Source organism: Lolium rigidum, chromosome 7, assembly GCF_022539505.1.
Source record: "Lolium rigidum isolate FL_2022 chromosome 7, APGP_CSIRO_Lrig_0.1, whole genome shotgun sequence".
NCBI classification, from domain to species: Eukaryota; Viridiplantae; Streptophyta; class Magnoliopsida; order Poales; family Poaceae; genus Lolium; species Lolium rigidum.
Genome location: NC_061514.1, coordinates 74,271,792 through 74,275,572, shown reverse-complemented (window position 1 = coordinate 74,275,572; position 3,781 = coordinate 74,271,792).

The window sequence follows — 3,781 nt, the reverse complement described above, 5'->3', positions numbered from 1 at the left end:
GCCGCTCGACACCTCCCCTCTCCTCTCCGGTGGTGACCGGTGGCAAGTAGGGCGAGGGTCCCCTTCCTGTACAGTCTCAGTAGTCTAGGGCTTGGTCTAGTACTAGATTTTGGTGTTATGCCGTTGTTTTGGAGTGCTTCGCCGGGATTTTGGGACGGAGTCCGGCGACGTTTGGAGGTGGCGCTCTTCCTTGTGCTGCTCCTATGGAAGGAGACGAAGATGAAGAGGTGTTGCGCCTCCAACATCTTCATCAACAATAAGGTCCAGGTTCTTGTCATCGGAGACTCAGTTTTCTCTGCTTGTGGAGTTCGTCCTCTTCCTCTGGGACGCCATGGTGGCAGGACAAGGTTGTGGCCGGATGTCGCTAGTGGCGAAACTGAGGAGCTGCAGGGAATCTGTGGTGCTACATCTTTGTGGAGATCAACCCGGTGGCCCTGGATTGGCTGCCGACTGAAGATGTTGTAGGGCGGCTACTCCAGATCCTGATGCGATGGCATCAGGACTTCAACCTCTTTTGGAGCCCCTTTCATGGATTCATGCCAGCATTTCACTTCCTGCCGAGGCCAAGTGGTTTCGTCCCTGGTCTTGGCAAGGAAGGCCATCGTTCGAGTCCAAAGTTCTGGCATTTTTCTGTTTTCTTTGAGGGTCCTTTCTGTATATGTCAAGTTCTAGTCTGTACTAGTACAATTCATGGACGGGTATTTACAATGGTATATTTTTTAAATGGTGTACTACAATCCTAGAGTTGAGGCTACCATACATATATTAAATGCTTTTATGTTCAAATATGGCAGTACAAGTTTTACATTGATTTTTACAAGATATGCACATCATGTAATCTGTATAAATAATTTGTTAATGGTGTATTAGTGCATTCTTTTCTTACTCCCACTGTTCCGGTTTATAGGTAATGCTAGTATTCATTTGTTGTAAATTTAATCAACATAATACAAGATATATATTACAATATATATAACTAGAAAGTTCAGAAAGTTTAGATGTTCTATTTTCTAATGATATAATTTTTCTGTTATACAATTTAAATTGTGCTGATTAAATTGATGATCTAGAGATACGTGCATGCCCTATAAACCGGGATGGATGGAGTAAGATAAACTTAGAGAAGTTACGTCCCCAAACCGTGTCTGGTAATAACGCTGGATTTAACATTGGAGGTTACCGTTGCTAGTTGCCGCTATTGGGGCGCGGTAGTTTCCCAGCCACACCCCCAAACAAAATTTTAGAAAATGAAATTCAATCCAGAACACTCGAATTCAATCATATTTGTTATATACTGCAAGGATTTGAAAGAAATCTGACCAAATTTAAACATAAAAATAAACTAACAGTGCATGCGGCGGCTAGGGCAGTCATAGTACTAGAAGAAGTTGTAGTCGTCATCGTGCACGACATCTTGCTTGCTGCGAGGGTCAGCGGGCTCGCCCGCGAACTCCTACTTCACGGCACCGTTGGACCAGTTTTGTCATAATCACGCGTGAGTTCGACGAGTGACCTACCGCTCTCGTGGATGGATATGGCGATCACATCCACAATGTTCCCTGCCCAAGCGTTATGGACGTTCATCGATGACATGAACGTGGTGTTGTATCCCGGCGTGTTTCGGGGTCGTCGTTGCTTGCGACGTGGTGCTACCAGCGGAGGAGAGCGACCACCTCGTTGTACTCCTCCTCCTTCCCTTCCGGCTTCGGGCTGCCCGCTGCTGCTAGGGCACCAGCTGGCGAATCATGATGTCGCCGGCATTGTTGGCACGAATATGTCGGGGCACTACAGTCTCGTATTCCTCCTTCACCTCGCGATTCGGCACAAGGTAGCAGGAGACGCGATAGGAGGTTGGTGTCGAGCGCGCCGGCACTGCGGAGGATGAGTGGAAGTAGGACGAAAACGAGGTCATCCTCCTCGGAAGCCAGAGTGGTGGTGATGATGGCGGGTACGACGACATCTCCATCCTGAGGGTGCGGTTGTAGAGGCCGTCGATGACGACAGAGAGGGTTCGCCCCGACACGCCACAGAAACGGGCGTGCCCGTCTTTGTTCCACAAAGTGAGGGATCCAATGATATCATTTGTGCTAGGCAGCATTCTCGTCGAACGTTGAAGAAGTCTGCCCACCACCAGTGTTATCGGTGGTCACCCAGGTATATGGACGTAAATGGTATGGATAATTTCCGCTCTGAATCCGCATCTGTATTCGTTTTTAAGGATATGGTATGCATTTTGAGAAATCCACCGGATATGGATGCAGATGTGGATAGTGGTTAAGCGCATATCCGACGAATACGGTAGAGGATATGGTATTAATACTATCCGACGGATACGAATTATCCGCCATTTTTTGAGGATTATTCGAGGTCCACAAAGAGGATAATCCGAGAAAATTTGCCCAACCCTAAATATTTAGACAATGTAGTTAGTTCATCGCCTAAAATATGTATACTATTAGCACGCAATTTGCTTTGTTGTACGAAAACAAGTGTGTACATTTAGCTATAGTCTACAATTACAAACATATCTTTATATGTATATTTGCTTAATAATCCGTTTTCGATCCGAGTCCGGTCCGAATCCACTCCATATCCGTAATCTGATATAGTCCGCATCTAATCATTATCCGTTTCGATCTGAATCCGTCATGAAATATGATAAAGGATATGATAATAGCAATATCTCATCGTATTCGATTTGTTTACATTGCTACTCAGGTGGGATCAGCGTGCTCCTATGGGCTTAGGTGACGCAGCTGGTCCATGATCTTGTCGCGTCAACAATCAATCCCGGGCGCCGAGGCGGGATGCAGATCCCTTTGATGTCCATCTTCCAACCGTTGCTGCTCGGCAAAGCAGAGACGAAGCCCAGGATGGCCTGTGTAACAGGATAAAAAAAATTACGTTCTAGTTACAATAAGAATTGGCCTGTGTATCAGGGTCGGCTGGGCCTTGTGCATCAGGGTGGGTGGGCCGCCGAATGCCCACGCGCGCCGAAGCCTCGCTTCCTAAGCAAGCCTGCTCGGACGCCGAGTCGCGCATCCCAAATCGCCCGACCACAGACATCCCTGCTCTCGTACGCGGAGGCGGAGCTAGCCGCTCGATGCCCTTGATCTAATCGCCACCATGAGGAACAGAAAGGAGGCGTGAGGCGTCGTATGCGCCTACGCGGAGCCGAACCGTTCGCATCGCAGCAGCAGCAGGCCGGCGCCCGGCAGTCCGCAGTATTCCGATCACCGGCCAGCAGGAACAAGCCTTCGCCTAATCGAGGAATCGCCGAGCGCCCCAGCCTGTGGTCGTTCAGAACGACTCGTTCTCTCTTATCTATCGTGAGTCACCGGTTCTCCATCATTAGATCAAGCCACAATTCATAATTTTGTAGTAGATTGAATTTCTCCTGAAGGTAAATCCCAAATTTCTCATCTAATTTGTTGCGAAAATATTTGCTCTTAGATGCCTAATTCATAACAGCTCAAGAAATTTTGTCAAACTTTGTCTGGGGGGGAGCGCCGGGAATGTTGTGGAATCGCCGAGATGGCAGGTTCGCCTTTTATACAACGATCATAGACAAATGGCTGCTGCCGGTAGGGTGCAATAACGTTAGGGCGCATGGCTGCGTCGCTGCCCTGCCTAGGAAGCTGCGTCATTTGGGAAAATTGCGCGACTCGCTGAGAAAGTTGGGCGGCCATTATGCCGCTTGATCAAAGGTAGGAGACATGTTTAACCCCTCGTGCATACCCTTGTGTTACTGAGGAGGCGGGTCCGCCACTCGCGACGCGTC